Source organism: Schistocerca nitens, chromosome 1 (genome assembly GCF_023898315.1).
Source record: "Schistocerca nitens isolate TAMUIC-IGC-003100 chromosome 1, iqSchNite1.1, whole genome shotgun sequence".
Taxonomy (NCBI): Eukaryota; Metazoa; Arthropoda; class Insecta; order Orthoptera; family Acrididae; genus Schistocerca; species Schistocerca nitens.
In genome coordinates, this window is record NC_064614.1 from 1,194,961,132 (window position 1) to 1,194,984,730 (window position 23,599).

Sequence of the window (23,599 nt, forward strand, 5' to 3'; positions counted from 1 at the left end):
GCATAGATGTTTTTAACGAAATTTGTTGGTTGATGACTCTACAAATTGCAGTGCATAGTGAATTACAACAAAACATCTACCATGCGATGTATAGTGCAATTTTTGCCTTTCTTGCTGTGCATCTACGGTTTCTTTCGTCAAATTGTGAAGAAAATGGTTCTAACAGATTTGCTCTGCGTAATTTTGACTGTGAATTTCGATTAGTTAAACTTAAAAGAACCAGTTTCACTTCCAAAGTTAACGAAAGTAGCCATGTCAGAATTTGGTAACGATCTCCAAAAGGATACAAATTTAAGAAAAAAAAAACTGTAAATAATTTCGTAAATGAGGATTAAAAAAGCTGTCATTCTGCTTAGTTATAAATGTGAAGCAAAACAAAATCCCACTTGGTCTAGAGTATGCGGTTATATGACGTTCTACCTATTGGAAAGGTGGTTCAAGTAGTTGCACAGCAATCAGATTTAAAGTTCCCATCGGTAGCGTGCTTTGCACCATAGTTGAACGAGCAGCCTTATATAATTGGTAGGCTCTAGGAATCTAATGGCCGACGTCACAACTTAAGCGAATTACCGCATACCACAACAAAACATGTAAATAGGTTTGATAAAACACTCCCCAAACGCACCCCTCCAAAAAATAAGAAAAAATGCATGCAACAACTAGAACGAAACGAAAGATAAAGATGAAGTGGGTAGAAAGTAATGACCACTGCTAACGCTGAAATCAGAACACAGACTGTCTCACACTTAACTGAAACTAAAGTTATTTTTAAAGAAAGAAAAAATTAGAAAAGTTTCTCACAATAAGGAAAAAAATTACAATTTTTACTGTTTAAAACGCTTTGAGCCTTTTCTCGGCGGTAGAAAAAGCCAGAGTTTTAGATTGCAGCTTATCTGTTCGTAGTAGACGGGTTCTCGCGTCAGCGGCTGTGCGTTAGTGCCAGCGGCGTGGTTACTGTGGCTCCAACAGTTGTGAGCCTGCTTAGTACGTGTTTCTTCTGGCAGTTATTTTGTCCTTCCTCGCAATTTTCGTCACAGGCCAGTCTGAGCTAACGTTGCTCTACTGATCCAGATTCGTTTGTTCGCAACAATAACGTCTCTTACGGACACGACACGGTTACTAACATTCAGAACAAGCTTTTAAAACAGTACATAATTCACTTTAGTTTGCCAGTCGCGAAGTTACATTCCATACAATCACAATTGCGAATTCACGGTTCCAACGAAACATTTCCACACGTAATAAAAAGTTCAAATGTTTCCACAGCGGCGGTTAATGTTTTAATGCGCGCGGCCGTTCCGTGTGTGGCAACCGAAATATCATTTTAAAATATGTTAGTTAATACAACCCAGTTAGACGCAAACAGTTCGGTTCTAACAACGAGATTCACTGGCCATTCGCGTGTGTATTGTCGCTGCTGTTTAAAGTACTCCACGAAGCTCACAGTATTCACAAGACCTAATATTCTCTTTCATTTCGTCCACATAGAAATTTAGTTAAAACCGTGATCGAAACATCAGAGAGGGCCGCAAAGTTTGGTGTGTTTCCTTCTAGCTCAATTATACAACATAGTCGCACGTAAGTGCCACCACATTGCACACCCACTACCACAACAGCTATCAATATTGCTCTCGCATTACTGTTTGTACAACAGTGTTGCATATTATATTTAGTTATACAATGTGCATTTAACAGAAGCATTCTACAGAAGATGAAACATATGTTGAAACTTCTGCATATTCAGATGGTTCAAATGGCTCTGAGCACTATGGGACTTAACATCTGAGGTCATCAGTCTCCTAGAACTTAGAGCTACTTAAACCTAACCAACCTAAGGACATGACACACATCCATGCCCGAGGCAGGATTCGAACCTGCGACCGTAGCGGTCGCGCGGTTCAAGACTGAAGCGCCTAGAACCGCTCGGCCACACCGGCCGGCCTTCTGCATATTAAATGAGTAGGAGATTCATGTAGCAAATTAATTAAAACACAACGTAGTCATATTTCATACTATAGAACAAAACAAAGAAATATTATAGACCATGAAAGATATATGTGCAGATTAAATTAAGCAAAAGAAAGAAAAGAAAGAAGAAAAATTTATCCATCGCAACTAACACTATCTTCACTATGTGAAGGAACTTTCGACACTTTGGAACACTTAATTCTTAATCAACAGTTGTTGCATTCTCCTCTTCTTCCGTATTCTTTCTTTTCCCCCTTTTTTCTTCTGTTTCGTTCGACTCTTCGTAGATGACGTGGTACGTTCATTGTGTTCAGCCATATGCCAAATAAGTGTGCATATTTCTTACGAAATCTTATTGGCTGATTTTATAATTATATACATGGTGTTTGTTGGGACCCCGAAAAAGGAGCATCATGAATGAACTGTAGAGTCAAATGCGTCGGCTCTTAACTGCAAAAACAGACACATCAGCCATTTGTCGATTACATTGCCATCTAGCATGAGTGGGAAACAATAGTTTGTGCCAATTGTACGTGTTGCTTGGTGAAGAGTCTGAATATGCAGTAAAACACCACATCCACGCAGGAGGGGTGGTTAAGGGGTGGCCAGTTGTTTTACTAGTATTAACATTTCACCTACGTGTTTTTCGTACGATGCGTCGTTTTCGAGATATTTAGTTGCCTCAAGCTAAAACAACCACCATATATGTGAGTAATAGACGGCTGATCGATTGCGAATAAGATAAGCAGCCGTATGTTCGACCAGACAGTTTGGTGCGTTATTTCTGGACCGTGGATATCGGAGCTTTTGCGACCTTATCATTCCCGTTATGTCAATGCAATACGGGTTGAGCAATATATGATTGCAAGTTTCTTTCTAAGACTACAGCTCAGATGCGGTTCCACTGGTGAACCTGTGAATTAACATGTCAATAAGACCATACGTTTCACGTATGAAAGTAGTGCTGAGGTGAATGTTTTTTGCGTTGGTTACTATTTTTTCGATGGCGGCTCTGTATGCTGTGTTAATGCTTTTGGTATAATTGGTATGTCGACCAGCAACTCCACCCTTAAGGGCTCCCATTTCTTACTTAAGAATTGTATAATACCATGGCCCCAGTTTCGGGTACTTTTGTGCATGCAACTGATCACGAGAGATTTGCGTTCCTGTCTTACACCCGTAAGGTTTAGTCCAAACGTCGTGACTAGCAGAGCTTAGGTGGTGTAACGCACTTCAAAAATATATCTTGTCATGCACGATAAACCAGCATAGCGCTCGTCAGATGTTATCTCCTATGACAACATGAGCTTAAAGTATCTGTGTCCAGCAACTCAGTTTACTAATACTGAGATAATTTGCAGGTTTTGTAACAAGTTCAGCAGCCTGTCACAGTGAAATTTGATACTGGTCATAATTTCGTTTAGCATTCTCTACCAAATTTTGTGTCGACATCTTGTGGGGAGTTGCTTCCAGGTATATACCGAGGAGTTTGTGGTAGCTGCTTTGTTGATACTAGACAGAATGTCCTGTGCCAGTGACGTTGTAGCCGATGTGGAGTGGGGAGGTTTCTCTTTTCTTTAGCTGAGCACCCGTTGCCACAGTAAAATCACTGTGAGACAGCCCGCCAAATCGAGATCTTCCGACGATGATACGGCAATGCATGTGTCATCAGCGTACGCTGTGCTACGTTTCTTGGCGTTTCCGTCAGTCACACCAGGTGTTGCAGCCGTAATGTTTGTTAACAGAGGCTCTGCAGCGATGGTGTACAGAGCCATCGAGAGTGAGCAACTAGCTGCAACAGATGCATTGCCAATGCGAATTTTATGTGGCTGCTTGGAAAAAAAATTAATTGTAAGGACAAGCAGTTTGATCGCGTAACAGATGTGGATGCTAAACACCGTAAGATAGATGAAGCATCCATCTGCAACCTCCTGTAAATTTTTTCTGCGTATCTGACCAGAGTGTCACGCTATAATGTAGATCAATGTTTCACCGACGGTTGCAAGAGGGATGGATCAGGATGATGTCTTTAATACTTGGCTAGTGTTAATTCAGCTCTTATACTGAGATATAGTGCTTCTGCCATGGGCTCTCAAAAAATGTCATGGAACCGTGTGTTTGATTAGATGACAGAAGTGTTGAGGGGGGAAGGGAGGGCTTTACGTCCTTCATAGAAGGTAATTAAAAATCATTTTGGCTAGTATTTTAGCCAGTGGGGCTCGATGATGTTCGAGAAACCCTATAGGTGTTTTACTCATTAGCAATTTCATCCGTCAATACACTTGTAATGGAACATACATAGGTTTGAGAAAAACATACTCAGCGAATTTCACAGACACTTTCCGTGAATCAGACAAGTAACCTTTCCTTCATGAGCCTCTCTTGAAAACAACGCTATAAAAATTAGGCTTTCTCATCTGCTGTTGTCTTGAAATATAATAACTATTAAAACTTGTGATTAACTATAAGAAGTAGATGGGATATTCACAGTGGAGAATAATAATGTTGTTATAGAATAAAGAGATGAAGTTTAGTACAGCAGGGCAGTTGAAGGCGACTGGTTGGATAGGAAAAGAAGTAAACAAAAGAGAACATGGCCTAGAGTGGTTCCAATAAACTGAATATAGTTTTCAAAACTAAGCTTACAATGTGCACTGCCAATTTTGACACAAGGCAATGAAATCCGTTCAAAAACTGAAGATTTCTTAACGAACAGTGGAGGGTAATTATTAGGAGAGAGCCACGCGGGATTAGCCGAGCGGTCTGAGGCGCTGCAGTCATGGACTGTGCGGCTGGTCCCGGCGGAGGTTCGAGTCCTCCCTCAGGCTTGGGTGTGTGTGTTTGTCCTTAGGATAATTTAGGTTAAGTAGTGTGTAAGCTTAGGGACTGATGACCCATAAGATTTCACACACATTTGAACACATTAGGAGAGACAGTGGGTTGGAAAAAATGATGGAATACATTATGAATGTAATGGAAGTAGGAGGGACAGACAGCCAGGTGAAATAAGAGGACAGAGACGATGAACTAATGAAGGGCTGGTTGATGAAAAAATATGTTTTTATAGTGGCTACATAATATGGCTGAAGGTCGTAACATACAGAGAAATGTGGAGGCCTCTATGGAGCACTGGATGTCAGTTTAGAGTACGACCGCATACCAGTGTAAAAGAGTTCCTGTCTTTGACAATGAGTTTATGTGATTCAAATGGTTCAAATGGCTCTGAGCACTATGGGACAACATCTGAGGTCATCAGTCCCTTAGAACTACTTAAACCTAAGGACATCACACACATCCATGCCCGAGGCTGGATTCGAATCTGCGACCATAGCAGCATCGCGGTACGGACTGAAGCGCCTAGAACCGCTCGGCCACAGCGGCTGACTTTATGTCATTCTCAGCAGGCTTACTGACTGCACGAATAATAACTAAAGTAGCTGGAGATGTAAATGTTGGAAGGAAGCTATGCAACATTAATCATTCACCACGAAAAGTCAATTGTTTGACTATAAAAGCAACTCCGATACAGCGGAAATTATGTTTAGCCCTACTCGCAACGCTAGCTGGTAGCCAATTTCACAAGTGTTACTCAAACGTCCCATGCAATACGTAAATAAAAGTTCAATAGCATTATCTCCAATGTCTGCACTTCCCTCAAAAAACCTTTAATGTTCACAAATGTGGCATCACATACTAAAATACTACGTCTCCTGTAGTAGACGCACGAAAATTTCCAAGTCCGTAATGCTTCTGCACTACATAGCCATACGGCGCCTAAAATCTACGTTACTTGGCAAATAGCTGTTTTGAAACCAGATTTTCTTTGCTACTCCACCTCTGACCACCAAGTATCTACACTCAGTGCCCTTTACTCGGAGTCTCGGGACATAGTCTCACTTATGTAGCGGCACCACCGTTTAAGTTAGGGAAAGTTACTTTTGTGCGATATTCTGAGCACAAGTTACAGCCAAGTGCGGGCTGGATTGCAGTAAGTTACGCTGATCAGCGGTTGCGAAGTGGAATGGAGGCCACAGGAGCCATCGAACCGCTGAAAAGCGTAAACGCAGCGGTTCGCATGACGCAAGCTATAGGAAGATGGGGGCCCACTGGCGCAACCGGGGCGCGGTGTGTACGTGACTCGGAGCGATGCGTTAGCGAAACAGAGCCGCGAAGCCGAGTACAAATAGGTGTGGTTTTCTGACGATATTCATCCTAGTGTGGCAGCTCTCCTGGACGGCGGGGCGTGTCACACGACAGCGTCCCAGTCCGCTGCAGGTCGTTGGTTCGACCCTCTGAGGCCGACGCGGGGTCCGCAGCCAGCCAGGGCGGGCCACTCTTCGGGTCGCTACCACGGACAGTCGTCTCGGCTCCCGACACACGCCGGAGACTTACAAGGCGAGGGCCGCAGGTTCGGACGCCGGAACGGCAGGGGTCATTGCCGGCGCATTCCCAGCTACGCCAGTCCAGGAAGAAGCAGCAGCACGGCCGGCTACGGCTCCCAGCGGAGCAGTGTGGAGTCAACGGGGACGGTGACCGCTGAGTCGGCTGCTAGCGCAGCCCTCCTGACGTAATTGGAACTCTACAGCTGACGAACAAGGCCAGCACGACACAGCGTTGCGTTGCACTGGCCGCTGGGGGTACTTTCCCAGCAACGCGGGGCCTGTGACGCGGACGGAGGTCAACGAAGCTCTGTAGTGGAGCAAATAAATATTTTGAAAAGCTCGGACGAGTTTTAATACGGCACCCACCCACCCACTACACTTACAAGGAAACCTCCCCATCGCACCCCCCTCAGATTTAGTTATAAGTTGGCACAGTGGACAGGCCTTGAAAAACTGAACACACATGAATCGAAAAACCAGGAAGAAGTTGTGTGGAACTATGAAAAAATAAGCAAAATATACAAACTGAGTAGTCCATACAAAGATAGGCAACATCAAGGATAATCTCAGCTCAGGAGCGCCGTGGTCCCGTGGTTAGCGTGAGCAGCTGCGGAACGAGAGGTCCTTGGTTCAAGTCTCGCCTCCAGCGAAAAGTTTTTCTTTATTTTGGCAAAGTTATGTTCTGTCCATTCGTTCATTGACGTCTCTGTTCACTGTAATAAGTTTAGTGTCTGTGTTTTGCGACCGCACCGCAAAACCGTGCGATTAGTAGACGAAAGGACGTGCCTCTGCAATGGGAACCGAAAACATTTGATCGCAAGGTCATAGGTCAACCGATTCCTCCACAGGAAAACACATCTGATATATTTTATACGACACTGGTGACGGCATGTGCGTTACATGACAGGAATATGTTGTCGACCCACCTAACTTGTACACTTGGCGAATGGGTAAAAACATTCTTCTACGTTGCCCGATTTAGGTTTTCTTGTGGATGTGATAATTACTCCCAAAAAAGTGATGAAAACATAAGAGTTTGTCACATAAACTGCAACAAATGAATCCAACAGTTTCGCAGTCGCTCACTTTCCCCTGTGCTCTGTCAAAACATGTTTCAAATTTTTCCGTGTGTAGACCGTCAAATCCTGCCTATGTCCAAGCAAATCTGAACATGTCCTGGAATTTTGGAGAGCGAAGTTGATTATGTGTGAGGAGCGAAGTTGATTATGTGTGAGTGCCCGAACTCGGTTTTTCTGAAAATAAAAAATTAATCTTTTTGCTCGAAGGGGGACTTGAACCTAGGACCTCTTGTTCCGCAGCTGCTCACGCGAAACACGGGACCACGGCGCTCCGGAGCTCAATTTGTCCTTGATGATGCTTATCTTGCACATAGACTACTCGGTTTGTATATTTTGCTTATTTTTTTCATAGTTCCACACAACTTCTTCCTGTTTTCTCGATTGATCTGTGTTCAGTTTTTCAAGGCCTATCCACTGTGCCAACTTATAACTAAATCTGAGGGGGGTGCGGTGGGGAGGTTCCCTTGTTAGTATACGGCTATCAGCTTGCTCACCGTTGGCTACCGCTATCTCCCTTCCCACAATGCTGCGCCGACATGTATGACGAGCAATTACAGCGGTACATCTTTTGATCCAATAGGCCAAATAAAAATAAAAACAAATTCATAGAAAGTTTAATGTAGATCAAAAAGATTCTAAACACAATATATTTTAGCAGGAGGTAAATTACAGTTACGTCACTCTCGATACATGGTTGCTTCTCCGCTTGTTTATTACTGCATCATTTTGTTAACAAAAATATTCTGTCACGACATACCACATGAAAGTAGATTTGCGTGAAAAATGAAAGTTATGTACCCTATCAGTCGCTTGTGGTGAGAGCTGCATCTGTACGTCAGTGACTGCTGGCATAGGCGTGGCCCGGTTGGTGCGGTACCTGCTCCGGCAACTAAGTGCCTTGTACCACTCTATACTGCATACCAGAGATCGTTTGAAAAAAGAAAGAAACCATGCATTTTTGGTACTTCCCCTATGGGAAATACCTGCATCCCACATACACAAACTAACGTTCCTCTCTGCAGTCCTTCTAAAGGAAACCACCAAATTCTCTTTCTAATCCCAATGGCTGATCAACGTTGTTGTCCTCACCAAGTACTCTCTGTTCGACGTTCATCGCTGGAATTCTGTTAAGCCAGTGAAACCCCCAAACGGGAATTGCCCAGTAGAATTTAGTTCCGTTGAAATCGTCCTAGAACATCATCTCCACTCTGAATTTACTCTGGGAAAATCTCAAGTTAGGTAAAAACAGATGTAGGTGTTTCCAGTGCGATATCTCAACTTCGTTACTAAAATGTGAGAAAACGGCTTTTGTTCTCGTCTTCCGTAACGATCCGGTTTATTGTAAATTTCTTGAATTTCGAGACTAGACCAGTACTGCTGCTGTAAATCTGTGCACTCTTTCGAAGCCTGCATTTCCTATTCTGATGAAAGTAACTAAATCCAAGTGGTAGCAACTCAAGAAAAGAATTCACTTTTTCTAATCAGTGTGAGTGACTGATAGCTCATAGCTCAATGTGATGTTCTCCATTAGGGTGCCATACCTAAAGAGCGAAAGGATATTGTAAATCTACATTTAGGAAAAAATCAACACACATAAAAAAGTTTTGCATCAGCCAGCCTCCCAGAACTCCTGAAAATAAGCGTTGACTGTGAATATAGTATCACAGACACAGAACCCTTTCACTGTTCAGAGATGTCACTAAACCCACCCAAAGATATAAACAACCATGCCTGAGCAGCGCCTATTAGACGGAGGGGTCCGACAGCCGAACAGTTTCACTCATTCCACCAGGAAGGAGGTACACAGCTCGTGTTGTCTGTAGTTGAACCATGCCTAGACGGTCAATACCGCGGTTAGATCGCGTCCGCATTGGTACTTTGTGCTAGGAAGGGCTTTCAACAGGGGAAATGTCCAGTCGTCTCGGAGTGAAACAAAGCGATGTTGTTCGAACATGGAGGAGATACAGAGAGACAGGAACTGTCGATGACATGCCTCTCTCAGCCCGCTCAAGGGCTATTACTGCAGTGGATGGCTCGGATGAACCCTGCAGCAACGGCACCATGTTGAATAATGCTTTTCGTGCAGCCACAGGATTCAAACTGTGCACAATAGGCTGCATGATGCGCAACTTCACTCCCGACGTCCATTTCGAAGTCCATCTTTGCAACCACGACACCATGTAGCGTGGTGCCGATGGGCCCAACAACATGCCGAATGGACCGCTCATCATGTTATGTTGACCGACGAGTGTCGCATATGCCTTCAACCAGAAAATCGTCGGAGACGTGTTTGGAGGGAACCCGGTCAGGCCGAACGCCTTAGACACACTGTCCAGCGAGGTGGAGGTTCCCTGCTGTTTTGTGGTGGCATTACGTGGGGCCGACGTACGCATCTGGTGGTCATGGAAGGCGCCGTAACGGCTGTACGATACGTGATTGCCATCCTCCGACCGATAGTGCAACCATATCGGCAGTGTATTGGCGAGGCATTCATCTTCATGGGCGACAGTTCTTGCCCCCATCGCTCACATCTTGTGAATGACTTCCTTCAGAATAACGACATCGCTCGACTAGAGTGGCCAGCATGTTCTCCAGACATGAACCCTATCGACAATGCCTGGGATTGAAAAGTGCTGTTTATGGACGACGTGACCCACCAACCACTCTGAGTGATCTACGCCGAATCACCGTTGAGGTGTGGGACAATGTGGACCAACTGTGCCTTGATGACAATAGTACGCCACGACGAATACAGGCATGCATCAACGCAGGAAGACGTACTAGTGGGTATTAGAAATGCGGTGTGTACAGGAATCTGGGCCACCACCTCTGAAGGTTTCGCTGTATGGTAGTACAACAAGCAAGGTTTTCATGAGCAATAAAAAGGGCGGAAACGATGTCGATCTCTATTCCAATTTTCTGTATAGATTCCAGAACTCTTGTAACCGAGGTGATGCAAAACTTTTTTTGATGTGTGCGTTTCATGATGCCAAGACGAATGTACACATAGTGCACGAATTTATGTAGTATTTAATCCCTCTTAAACCTATCTCCTCAATAATAAAATTAAAGTGTGAACAGGCTTTGAAGGGCCAACGGTACCGACAGGCCCCCGTGTCATCGTCAGGTCTTTGACGTCATCGGATGCGTGTACAAAAGGGCATGTGGTCAGGACACCGCTCCCAGTTCGTTTCAGTTTCCGTGACCGATATCGCTACTTCTCAGTCAAGTAGCTCCTGAATTGGGCTCTCAAGGGCTGATGGCACCCCGCTTGCCAATAGCACTCGGCATGCACAGACGGTGGCCCATACAAGTGCTAGCCAAGCCCGACAGCGCTTACCTTCGGTGATACGACGGGAACCGGTGTAACCACTACGGCAAGGTCGTTGGCCACTATCTCCTGTAGCTAGTTTTAATCATCATGGAACGCGACCAGTTCTTCGATTTCCGCCGATGCCTCGTAGGTCCGCTACAGTGGGCTAAGCAGAGTATAGATGTACACTACTATTAAAACTACATATCTTTCAGCAACCGACTACGGCGACTCCAGTCTTACAGAAAATATCTGTTTTGCTGGACATCAGATCGGTTAAAATGAAAACACTGCACTATATCCGTGAAGGCCATTTTTGTCACGGAGTCTAAATACTTCCTTCGAGGGCAATCTTACTGGAAACAACCAGTCGTTTCCAAATTACTACAGGCACGGATGCTGACAAAGAAGGTTAGATAATGTCTAGTATCAGGCGCCGAGAATGCTGAGAAGTCAAAGAATTTGCGGCGTGGAATTTGGGTGGAGTGGAGTTTGACTGGGGGTTGTACAAGCGTGGCTTATAATTGATATTTCCTACACTAGACAATATATTGGAACATCAGAGCGGCTACAAATATTACTCCTTTTCTCTCAGTTTCGTTTCAAAAACAAAAATTTCAGGAATCGATTGATACAAGAAATAAAAAAAAAAATGCCACACCAAACAGAAATACAACAGGCGTATTTCATTAAGAGCAATAATAATATACATGAGATCTTATGCTAAAATGCATGTCCACATTTATAAACAAAAGAATTTTGCTTCAGCCCAGAATATCTGTGCAAGAGGGCGTCAAAACAAAACAACCTGTTTCTGCCCGGGCACCAAGCAAAAGAACAGACTAGTTTCTACTGGCTAATAACTTTACAAATGTGCACTAAAATAAACCAGGAGAAGCAGCTGACTCGCTATAATTGTCTACAGTCCACTACCAGGAACAGGCTCCTACAGACAACAAAACCACACAAACTGTACTACGTCGACCACAACAAAATGCAGATAATCAAAGGCACAAGGACATAAAACATAGATAAGCAAAAGACACAGTAACTTACTGCTAGTAAACTGTCATTGAGAATTTGGCAAGACCCTTTTACGATATGACAACAAACAATGTTAGACTCTATGCCGCCATGGCCGCGCTCTGTTGAACACTTGGCAGTTGTTTTGACACAGTCACTTTCCACACAGCCTTGACATGTTTTCATGCAACAGCAATCTGAATCTAGCTGATTTTAACTATCGCGGGACTCGCCGCCGCAGTGTGAACTATTTCTCTGAACTCTGACGATTACTGCTTGTCAATACCGAATACGCGCAGGTGACGAAAGTCATGGGCTAGCGATATGCATTTATATAGATGACAGTACTGTCGCATACACAAGGTGCAAAAAGGGGAGTATTTGGTGGAGCTGTCACTTGTACTTTGCTGATTCATATGAAAAAATTTCCTACGTGATTATGGCCGCTAGGCGGGAATTGTGTGTAAATTCCTAAGGGACCAAACTGCTGAGGTCATCGGTCCGTAGACTTACACACTACTTAAACTAACTTACGCTAAGAACAACACACACACACACACACACACACACACACACACCCATGCCCGAGGGAGTACTCTAACTTCCGGCGGGAGGGGCTGCGCATCCCGTGACATGGCGCCTCAAACCGCGCGGTTCGACGGGAATGGTAGTTGGAGTACACACATAGGACGTTCCATTTCGGAAATCATTAGAGATTTCTATATTCAGAGATCGAAAGAGCCAAGAGTGTGCCAAGAACACGAAATTTCAGGAATTACCTCTCACCACGGACAACGCAGTGGCCGACGGACTTCACTTAACGACCGAGAGCAGAGGTGTTTGTCTAGAGTTGCCGGTGCTAACGGAAAAGCAACACAGCGTCAAATGATCTCAGAAATCAATGTGAGACGTACGATGAACGTATCCTCTAGGACAGTGCGCCGAAATTTGGCGTTAATGGGCTATTAAAGAAGACGATCGACGCGAGTGCCTTTGCTAACAGCACGACATCACCTGTAATGCCTTTGCTGGGCTCGTGGCGTTGTCGGTTGGACCCTAGGTGGCTGGAAAACTGTGGCCCTTTCAAATGAGTTGCGATTTTAGTCGGTAAGAGCTGAAGGTAGCGTTCGAGTGTAGCACAGACCCCACAACGCCATGGCCCCAGGTTGTCAACAATGCACTGTGCAAGCTGGTGGTGGCTTCATATGATGTAAGCTGTGCTTACAGGGAAAGAACTGGGGTCCTCTGGTTCAAATGACTATCATTAACCATTCGTAGACGCTCATGGCCGTTATCTTCCCATACAACAACGGAATTCCGACGGATGACAGTGCGCCATGTCATGGGCCACAATTGTTGGGTATTGTTTTGAAGAACATTATGGACAATTCTAACGATTGGTTTAGGCAAACGGATACTCAAAATGAATTCTACCGGATATTTATGGAGCACAGTAGAGAGGTCAGTTCGTGCACAAAATCCTGCACCGGCAACACTGTAAGTAGCGTGAATAAAAGGACGCTATGTGTAAGAAGCATGAAGCGCCCTTTGAATGTATCCTGATAGCTAAAAGAGCCACGCGCACTTTGAATAAGAAAATGCTATTTGAAACTGAAATCAATGTAAAAGATAGGGTCGCCACCAACTCTAGCCACACGACAAAGAAGATGTAGCACTGAGTCGGAAAATTACTTGATTTATTAATAAGAAAAACTCACAAAAGAACATTCATTGTGAAGTCATTGATAAAGAATGGGATGTAATTATTAATATGATCCAGGCATTCTTCCCGTGAATCAAATATTGAGTAAAGTAAAGAGGGCGTGAACACCATGCGTAAGTGCAGCCTGCAGCAAGATTCGTGAAAACACGATCTATTCCAGAGCATTTGTTTCAGATAAAAAAAGGGACACTAATCACTACACCTGTGCACATGGAAACGCTATAGATGGGCCAACAAGGAAAACTACAAGGTAAATGGCGAAGGTAACGGCGACGTAACATCGGTACACTAGATAAGATTGAAGGCAAAATTATTTATTCCTTAAAACATTGATGTAGTACATCTATAGACTGCTGTTGCATGCTAACTATGTACAATTGCTTGTGAAATACTATACGTTTCATAACAGACTCGCGTGCCCACTCGGTCCGCGGAGACAATTTCTATGGACCGTGGCCAAATTTTAGTCACATGAGACAAAGAAAATTCACAAATACTCAAAAATTACCTAGATCCGGAAAAGATTAGAAGCATACACACACAGTTGTAGGCACATAAACATTCACACTGAACCGAGGGCGCTTCAACATATGCAACTCCTTTGTGCTGCGTTCCTCTCACGGATCAAAGTCAAGACTACATTGGGAATCAAACTGAAAGTCTACAAAAGCCTTGCATTCCCTGCTGCAACCCAGCAAATAAATCTTTATAAGACGAAATTCGAGATCAAAAGCTAAAAGCTTCCCTCTCTATGTGCCAACGCGCCACGCGGTCAGTCCAACTCACCCTTCTTCGACTGGAGCACAGCTGTGTACGCTTCCCGTACCGGCGGCAGACTGCCTCCCGCTTCTCCAGCCTCTTCCACGCTCCGCGTGGACCGGGAAACCCCAGGATGCCATTTCCGCCACCAACCTAACGCAGGTGGATTTCTCACAAGTAGCGGAAACCTCTTTGCCGACTTGACCACTACGAGAGTTGGCTATTCTGTACGACTATCGCAGACTTTCTGCAGCAGACTACGCCATCGTTTGTGAAATTGGGCTCACGGACTAATGAAAGGTGGCTACAGCACCCTTTCAACACTTTCACAATTATGGGCGGCCATAGAGGCAGCATGGCTAAATAATTCTGCAGGGGACTTCCAACGACTTGTTGAGTCCATGCCATGTCGAGTTGTTGCACTATGCCGGGCAAAAGGAGGTCTGACGCGATATTAGGAGGTATCCCATGACTTGTGTCATCTCAAAGTATGGCCATAATAGCACTGCCTTGCCGTAATCAGCTTCTCTTCGCTGATTATGATCTGTCGTGTTCTCCTAGGCCACAACAAGATGATACCGTCTGCTGCCCCCACATCGACAATGTATGTTTTACAGCTGGCCGCGCCCCATGCTGCCCATTGCAGCCCACTGCTGCTGTCTTCGTGCTCCTCGCGATTCTATGGTGCTCTCCTCTCCAGGGTTTGGTTTGCTTGGTGCCCATCCACGAACTCCCATCCTGCACTGCGCACCTTCAAAGAATGACTGCGACCAACATCTTGGTACAAAGAAAAGTCTGGCCGGAGTGCCACCAACATGCTGACGCAGCCAGACGATTACTCCACTGCAGCCCGTAATGGCCTCTGATGTGGCCGCAACGCACCTCCCTGCTGACTCCCACTTTCAGCGGGGACTACCTCCCGCGGCGAATGCTTGGGCCAGCCACGGTGGCACAAGAACTAGTGTTGCCAGCGCGCCATAACAGAACCCCACCACTTGTCAGCCGTAGGCCCCTGCTGTTGCCACGTTCCTCTCAGTACTGCAGACAGCAACCCCTTTGTCACGTCACTAGAGCAAGCCATAGTGTGGCGCTACCTCTCTCTGGACTTGCATGCCTGACGTGCACTGATGCAACCAAACGGACTGTGGAACATGAAATTGTGCTACGAAATTACTAGTTCACCGCACAAATTACGACTATTTAGTCAAATGCAATGGAATCTACACTCCTGGAAATTGAAATAAGAACACCGTGAATTCATTGTCCCAGGAAGGGGAAACTTTATTGACACATTCCTGGGGTCAGATACATCACATGATCACACTGACAGAACCACAGGCACATAGACACAGGCAACAGAGCATGCACAATGTCGGCACTAGTACAGTGTATATCCACCTTTCGCAGCAATGCAGGCTGCTATTCTCCCATGGAGACGATCGTAGAGATGCTGGATGTAGTCCTGTGGAACGGCTTGCCATGCCATTTCCACTTGGCGCCTCAGTTGGACCAGCGTTCGTGCTGGACGTGCAGACCGCGTGAGACGACGCTTCATCCAGTCCCAAACATGCTCAATGGGGGATCTTGCTGGCCAGGGTAGTTGACTTACACCTTCTAGAGCACGTTGGGTGGCACGGGATACATGCGGACGTGCATTGTCCTGTTGGAACAGCAAGTTCCCTTGCCGGTCTAGGAATAGTAGAACGATGGGTTCGATGACGGTTTGGATGTACCGTGCACTATTCAGTGTCCCCTCGACGATCACCAGTGGTGTACGGCCAGTGTAGGAGATCGCTCCCCACACCATGATGCCGGGTGTTGGCCCTGTGTGCCTCGGTCGTATGCAGTCCTGATTGTGGCGCTCACCTGCACGGCGCCAAACACGCATACGACCATCATTGGCAGTGCGGGACCGTAGCCCACCTTCATGGAGACGGTTGCGAATGGTCCTCGCCGATACCCCAGGAGCAACAGTGTCCCTAATTTGCTGGGAAGTGGCGGTGCGGTCCCCTACGGCACTGCGTAGGATCCTACGGTCTTGGCGTGCATCCGTGCGTCGCTGCGGTCCGGTCCCAGGTCGACGGGCACGTGCACCTTCCGCCGACCACTGGCGACAACATCGATGTACTGTGGAGACCTCACGCCCCACGTGTTGAGCAATTCGGCGGTACGTCCACCCGGCCTCCCGCATGCCCACTATACGCCCTCGCTCAAAGTCCGTCAACTGCACATACGGTTCACGTCCACGCTGTCGCGGCATGCTACCAGTGTTAAAGACTGCGATGGAGCTCCGTATGCCACGGCAAACTGGCTGACACTGACGGCGGCGGTGCACAAATGCTGCGCAGCTAGCGCCATTCGACGGCCAACGCCGCGGTTCCTGGTGTGTCCGCTGTGCCGTGCGTGTGATCATTGCTTTTACAGCCCTCTCGCAGTGTCCGGAGCAAGTATGGTGGGTCTGACACACCGGTGTCAATGTGTTCTTTTTTCCATTTCCAGGAGTGTATTTGGTCGGTTGATTTGGGTGGAGGGGACCAGACAGTGAGGTCATTGGTCCAGTCGAATTAGGGAAGGATGTGGAAGGAAGCCGGCCGTACCCTTTGAAAGGAACCATCCTGGCATTTGCCTGAAGCGATTTAGGGAAATCACGGAAAACCTAAATCAGGTTGGCTGGACACGGATGATGGGATCTGATACTTCATGTTAAATTAAATGTCGGGTGACTAGGGCCTCCCGTCGGGTAGACCGTTCGCCGGGTGCAAGTCTTTTGATTTGACGCCACTTCGGCGACTTGCGCGTCGATGGGGATGAAATGGTGATGATTAGGACAACACCCAGTCCCTGAGCGGAGAAAATCTCCGACCCAGCCGGTAATCAAACCCGGGCTCTTAGGATTGAGAGTCTCTTGCGCTGACCACTCATCTACCGGGGGCGGACATACTTCATGTTAGTACGAGGGTTATTCGGAAAGGCCTCGTGATGACTTGGTGCTGTGTGATGTCCTTAGGTTAGTTAGGTTTAAGTAGTTCTAAGTTCTAGGGGACTGATGACCATAGATGTTAAGTCCCATAGTGCTCAGAGCCATTTGAGCCATTTTATTCGGAAAGTAAGGAACGATCGGTTGCGAAATAGAAACCACAGTGAAAATCCGATGAAGTTATGCACAGGTGTGTTGGACAGTGTCTATAGTATGCCTGTCGATCGCGTTACTTCGTTATTTTTAGTTCTGAGCACACAAAGACATCTAGAACAATAGTGTCTCGCGACAAATGCGAGGGCCTGGTGAGACATTTCGCCTGAAGCTATGCAGTCAACATTACATATCTGTCGTGCGTTTTCTTCTTCAAGACAATTCTTAGCCGCATTCTGCAGGGGAAATGAAGATGCTCCTGCATCGTTTTCAGTTTGAAATGTTTGATTACCCACAATACAGCCCGTAATTGTCTCCCTCTGAGTTTCATCTCTGCTCATATGTACCGCTGGCTATGAGACAACATTTGGACACAGACAACGAGCTGTAGGCCAGCGTAGAGAATTGGCAGAAAGCACTGGCGGCTGCCTTCTATAACGAGGGTATTGGAAAGTTGGTACAACGCTACGACAAACGTCTAAGTCAGATGGGCGACTAAGGAGATAAGTAGCTGGAAGTTGTAGCTAACTGTTACAAATAAAACAGTTTTGATTTTCACTGTGCTTTCCATTTCGCGACCTATCGTTCCTTACTTTCCGAATAGACCTCGTACAACAGGATGGGCAAAATGAAACTGGTACAGAATATATTTCATGCACCTTAAGTTACGCACTCCAGCTTATATCATTCACACCTGGGCCACTTTGTGTAAGTTGGGTCACTTATATTAAAAGCGAATGAAATATTTTCTGGGTCAGCTTTGTTTTGCCCACACTGTACCCTGATGAGCCAAAACATTATGACCAGCTGCTTAATAGTTTATTTTTCCGCCTTTGGAACGAAATGCATCACTGATTCTGCGAACCAGGGACCCGACAGTTTGTTGGCTGCTTTGTGGAGGTATGTGGCATTAGATGTCTACGAACAGGTTACGTAATACGCCTAAATAACGGGCCGCTGGATTGCGTACGTGGTGATGGCACCCAATAGTGACTCAGATGTGTTCCACAGGATTTACATTAGGCGACTTTGTTCGCCGAGACATCGGTGTGAGTTCGCTATAACGCTCCTCAACTGTAGCACAGTTCTGGCTCTGAGACATGGACAATTATGCTGCTGAAAAATGACGTGGCTGTCGGGGTAGACGTCAAGCGTGAAGGGAGGCAGGAGGTTAGCAACTGTCTTCGATTAGTACCACAGATCCCATGTAAGCGCTGGAGAATGTCTCCCATAGCATAATACCTCTCCTACCAACCTGCGTCTATGGCATGCTGCGCATTAGAGAAGCCGTCCATCTCGATGACGGCGTTTGTGGAGACGACTAGCGACCAAGTGTAGCGAAAATGTGATTCACCCGAAGAGCTGACACTTTCAAACTGATCGACGGTCCAATCCCGATTGTCCCATGCCCACTGCAATCGTAACTGCCGATGCCGTTGGGTCAACATGTGAACAAGTATGGGTTGTATGCTTCGGACCTCCAAGTTCAACAACGTACGCTCAACGGTCTGCTCCGAAACACTTGCGCATACACCAGCGTTGTGCCATTTCGGCAGAGATATTAGACTACCATCTGTCCTATTTTACAGTTGCGTGAAGAGTCGTGGACGTTCAACCATTTAGTGCCAATTGGTAGTTTCACTGTCCCTCTACCTCTTCTGTAGATGCTGTCGAAAGAAACAGATGAACATTCGCCCAGTTTCGCCGTTTTCGAGATACTCGTTCACAGGGTCTGCGTAATAATAATCACCCTTTGTCAAAGTCACTTTGTTGCCGCGTTAGTTGCCTGCAACGCCACCAGGCGGCATCCAACGACGCGGTGGGCAGTGGTCATAACGTTTTGCTTGATCAGTGTATATTCATGAATATAGATTATTTATAAATTTGCCAGTCTGGAATTATAATGAATTTATTACTTTTTTCGTGCATTTTGAGATAAGAAGGTGATAATGTAAAACAAAAAACTTCGAAAGTGAATTTAATTTATCTATTGTAGCCGTTGGAATACATGTTAGATGACGGTAGACTCCTATTTGATTATGCATCGAACGCCACAGTCTAGACCGTGGAATGCAGTTTTTGTAAAGGGAAACGCGAAAACAAATTTTGTGGTATGATGGTGCTTGAGCTTGAAGTGCAGTTTGCATTTGCTACATGTCTGCGAAGGATTTAACACTGCTATCAACAAACCATATATGGTATGTTGGCAGGAAAGTGGGATAGAAGGACCGTAGTACATGCCGAACCCAGGAAGTACGACAAGATACAAGGGTCTGTACTTTATTGGTTTACCCATTATGACGGAACCATTTTTACCACAAAGACGAAACATACCCGTAAGCCACCTCATCTTACTTTGTACAAAGTGCATATAAATGCAAATAAGATGATCGCAGCAGTGTGTTACATTTTGGAAACTATGAATGTTGATTCCGGATGTGTAGTGCTTGTGTTAAAAGAACTGACATACCATTTCGATGTAAATCCGAATCACCATAATGTTAGTCAGTATAAGTGAGAGTTTAAATATATGTTAACTTTGACGTACTACAACGTCTGCTCTAAACATATTGAACGTTGGGCAGTTTTCAGAAAAAGCGTAAGGATCTTTTTTCCGATTCGTGACGGACACTTAGGGATTTCTCTTTAAATTGCTTAATCAGTTTAACTGCAACAAGATTAATTAATGAACTTCGTAAGTAGTACGTTTGTACAGAATTATACTATTAAAATCGGCAACGATTTTGATTCATATACAACATGAGGAATATAAAACGGCCCTGAAATGCTTCCCTCCCGCCCAAAAAAAAATACCCACAATGAGTAAATATACCGCGATGCGGTATTTTTCAAGTTACAGTTGGAAATCTGGTAAATTTACTGACATACAGAAGTATGTTTTTAACGATTATAGCTTCCAAATACTGACGCCGACTGTAGTTTTGTTGTTTGAAAGTAAGTTAGATGTTCCATCGATCATTTGAATGATTCTTTTATCTAAATGTTGTGAAAAGGGTAAGTGTACAGGGTCAGTACACACGATCAGTGTAATCATTTATCAAACCAAACATTAACGAAACTATGATTGAAAATATGTAATGGCGTTCGATTTGTCATTTACTAATTACTTGAGTGCGGCATTTGCACATTGATTAAAGGATTTGGAAGGACCTGCGGCAAGAACTTAGATTTTTACAAAGAAATTTACAAAATTAGTGTTACTGACGGAATAAAATAATAATATGCTCGTTATCAGTTACAGAACCGGTATTCACAGCTAGGCTGAAAGCCTCAAGGCAAGGTGGATAGACAAACATAAACAACATGCAATACAAACGGCTGAAGGCCCACAATAAAATTTTCATGAAAAGGCAGAAGGCCGCATTGTTTAAGCTTGAAAGGTAATTTAAAGGATAAGGTTCCAAGTTGCAATGTTTAAGCTTGAAATGTAATTTTAAGACTAATGTTCCAAGGCTGAAGGCCAACACCTAATTTTCCAAACTTTAAAAAAATATAACCATGAGCCTTAAACTTTAAGTAGCTGAAAGCGGACTAAAGTAAATGACAACACAACGGCAATAACCTTTCAGCAAATATCCACTTTCCGGAATTCAAACTTACTTACGTAAAGCAGAGTAAAACCAAGAATTTTTCTTTTATCATTGGCTATGATGGATTATAAACAGATAATTAAACACCGGTGACAAAGACAATAAAGAGAACAGCACTCAGAAGCCTCCAGGGGGTCGGTCTGCCCTCGTTCACTTCGGTGAGACAGATGGTGAGCCCAACTACACTTGGGAAATACGGAAGCGTCCGATCCCGCCCGTCTGCTTTGACCCATGACGTCACAAATATGGCGGAAACAAAAAAACACACACACACACACTTTCCGCAAGAAGCCTAATGACACTAACGGGACAAGCGCGGGAAATGGGGTATTTTGGGTGGGGAGCAAAGTAAATATAAACAAATTTAGACGCCTTGCGTAGCTACAACGTGTAAGTGAAGACAGCCATGCATGAATACCCACCCACCTCCCCAGGGGTCGTAACCCCTGCAACCCATAGAAGATGCTTCAGTAGCTGATTAGTGCTTTTTGTCTTTAAAAAAAAAATCTCACGAGATAGAACGAACAGATCAGAAAAGTAAATAAAATAAGATAAAACAGAACTGGAGACAGCCACACTCAAACCAAACTCCGCGCCGTCATGACGTCACACACGACAACACTCTTACGTCACGGGTCAAAGCCGACGCGTGGGATCGGACGCTTCTGTCGACCCCTACACTTGATCCGTCGGAACCCAACCAAGGGACAGCCACGGACCGACCGACAAACAAATTGCTTGAAACCGATCGGTACATGAGAATTCAAACACAAAATGTTACGGGTGTGATTATACACAATCAAATATGTATTAAGCTGTCAGAACTACACACCGTGCTGGACAGCGACAACAGGTGAGGAAATGACACTGCCTGAAATTACGTTAGTGGCCAGGGCAGGTGAGCGGAACACTAACGGCCACAAGGCAGAAAATTCTGCTGGTGCACTTGAATTGTAGTCAACCAATAGTTAATTCCACTGCATGGCTGCTAAATTTCAGCAAAACGAACCACACAACACGAATGGACGTGGCTTGTGTACTTGAAACCACTACTCAACGTTGACGTCCTGGGTCGGTGAACCACGAGGCTCGTAGCGATCGGACAGCTCCACACACGCTCCGACACTGCGCAGGAACCCGCAACAGATCCAGCCGACTGCACCGCGCGGAAATAACTTCCCTGATCCGCAGCAACCGACCGATTGCCCGCTGACCCCCAGCCGAAAACTATATGCACAAAATCAAAGATGGTACACGGTGCAAATATCGATACACATCGCTGCTGCCACACATAGAAGGAAGAAGAAACATTGCGTAAATGCAACAAGGGCGGGAAACCTAACACAAATAGACAGCCAAGTTCAGGGAAACGCATAGCTGGGAGTGAGCACGGCTCAATTGGTTTTAGTACCACTAAGCTAGATTTTAAAAATGATATGGATTTTATATGTGGTGTTCTTTGTACATTGCTTGGAGCCTTGCTATTCAGAGTTGATGCATTTAGACTGCCTACCTCTTAGTGTTTAACAGGTGAACTACACTGGCGTGCTAAACGTAAGAATGACAGTAACTGTCGCATGACCTGTCACTGCCAAGTAACATAACTCATTGAGCTTGGACAACACACAGAAAGAACTGCTACATTATAGTACAGTACAGAAAGTAACTGAAAGAAATACGCCATGAGACGAACACGAATGACACTACTATTTAATGACAATAATTACACTAAAATTACTGTGATTTATCATGGTCCACTGGACATTAAAGAAGGCAGGATGGTTCTTAAAAGGGTGTGTAATCAAAGCGGACATTAATCGTGCTCCTGTGCGTCCATGCTGGCCACAACGTAAGCACGAAGTTCTTGTTGGGCGACGTTCCATAACACCTCCAGCGCGAGTGGCGATTGCTGGATGGCCGGCCAGGGTGGCCTAGGGTTCTAGGCGCTACAGTCTGGAACTGCGTGACAGCTACGGTCGCAGGTTCGAATCCTGCCTCGGGTATGGATGTGTGATGTCCTTAGTTTAGTTAGGTTTAAGTAGTTCTAAGTTCTAGGGGACTGATGACCGCAGAAGTTAAGACCCATAGTGCTCAGAGCCTTTTGAACGATTTTTTTGACTGCTGGATGGTTGTTGGTGCATGTGTACTTGCTGCAATACATGTACCCACCGACAAAACAGATAACGGCCTTGCTACAGTGGATACGCCGGTTCGCGTCAGATCACCGAAGTTAAGCGCTGTCGGGCATGGCCGGCACTTGGATGGGTGACCATCTGGGACGCCATGCGCTGTTGCCATTTTTGTGGGTGCACTCAGCCTCGTGATGCCAATTGAGGAGCTGCTCGACCGAATAGTAGCGGCTCCGGTCAAAGAAAACCATCGTAACGACCGGGAGAGCAGTGTGCTGACCACACGCCCCTCCTATCGACATCCTGAGGATGACACGGCGGTCGGATAGTCCTGACGGGCCACTTGTGGCCTGAAGACGGAATGCTGTGATACCGATGCAACACGTACTCGTTGGGATGTAAATCGGGGGAACAGGTAGATCAGTCCATTCGCCAAATATCATTTCATTTCCAGAGCTCCTCATCCAGAGCCATTCTATACT

At 45.4% G+C, this 23,599-nt stretch overlaps 1 pseudogene; it reads left to right on the plus strand.

Moving 5' to 3' along the window:
- Nucleotides 1-23,167: 23,167 nt before the first annotated feature.
- Nucleotides 23,168-23,285, plus strand: LOC126210634 (5S ribosomal RNA; annotated as a pseudogene).
- The last annotated feature ends 314 nt before the right edge of the window (nt 23,286-23,599 follow it).